This window comes from Pteropus alecto, unplaced genomic scaffold (assembly GCF_000325575.1).
Source record: "Pteropus alecto unplaced genomic scaffold, ASM32557v1 scaffold53, whole genome shotgun sequence".
NCBI classification, from domain to species: domain Eukaryota; kingdom Metazoa; phylum Chordata; class Mammalia; order Chiroptera; family Pteropodidae; genus Pteropus; species Pteropus alecto.
The window spans coordinates 2,535,912-2,537,086 of NW_006434366.1; positions in this window are offsets into that span (position 1 = coordinate 2,535,912).

Sequence of the window (1,175 nt, forward strand, 5' to 3'; positions counted from 1 at the left end):
CGCCTCCTGCAGGACCTGGGAGAGTGAAGCCCTGTCCCGTCTCATCCCGCAGACAGGTAGGTGTTCCAGACTCACGAAAGCCCAATGGTCCCACCACAGCCCCCAGCCTTCTTCTCTAAAATGCTTCTGTTCTGAATCCTCCACCCCCAAAGAACCAGGACCGTGCACGTGAGTGGGTGGGGGTGCAGGGAGGTTCCACCTGGGAACCACGGAGAAACAAGCCAGTTATGCTCCCCACATGTGGGGCCCTGCTTCCTGCTGCTCCTGGATGTGGCTGCACCAGAACAGGAAGCAGAAACGGAAACGTCTCAGAGCCGCTCACTAGGGGCCTCCCCCCGAGACCCCAGCCTGGGGCCAGGACGGTTCTTGTTTTCTTTTTTCCCAGGCACTGGCCAAGGAAATGTGAGGGGCCGGATCAGCCATCTCAGGACAGGACAGAGCCCAAGTGGGGATTCTGATTGGTGGGTCAGAGACCCTCCTCCTGTCTGTCTTTCAGGCACACAGGTAACAGGGACACCAGCCCACTGCAGAAGCTCTTGTGCCCCAGTCAGAAAGAGGAAGGTGGCCTGCGCTTCTCTCCCAGCTGTGAGGGCGAAAGCAGCCACCACCCCAGCAGCGGCCCCAGAGCTGCCCACAATCAGGCTGCAGGACAAGACCCCAACCTCCCACCCTGGTGGCCCTGAGGGGCTGAGCTGGCCCTGAACCTGCCTGGGCCAGTCCAGCTGGTTCCACTCTCCAGCTGCCCAGGCCCCAGCGACCACTGTGCGTCTCCAACGCTCTTCAAAAGGTGGGCTTCGTTGTGGGGATGCTGAGGCAGCTGGCCCAGGACACGGCACCTGCAGGCCCCAGGCCGCACATGGCCTGTGACGCAGACAGTGGTCGCTGGGGCTCCCAGCGGTGTTCTGAAATTCACACGCACAGCCTTCCTCCTGCTCACATGTGGCTGCCTCTCCCAAGTGCGATCTGCTGTGAGAGGCAGTGTCAGGGGAGGGGTACTCCAGCTTTGTAGCCAGTGGGCTCACCTAGGTGTCCCTTTGATGCCAGAACAGAGACCCAGTATGCACTCTGGGTGAAACAGAAAACGGGGGGTATCGTGAGCTAACTCTAGACTCTTCCGTGGCTCCCCACTCCCAGGCCTTTTGCTCCCCAGCCTAGGCCGGCCTGCTGGGCGCAGC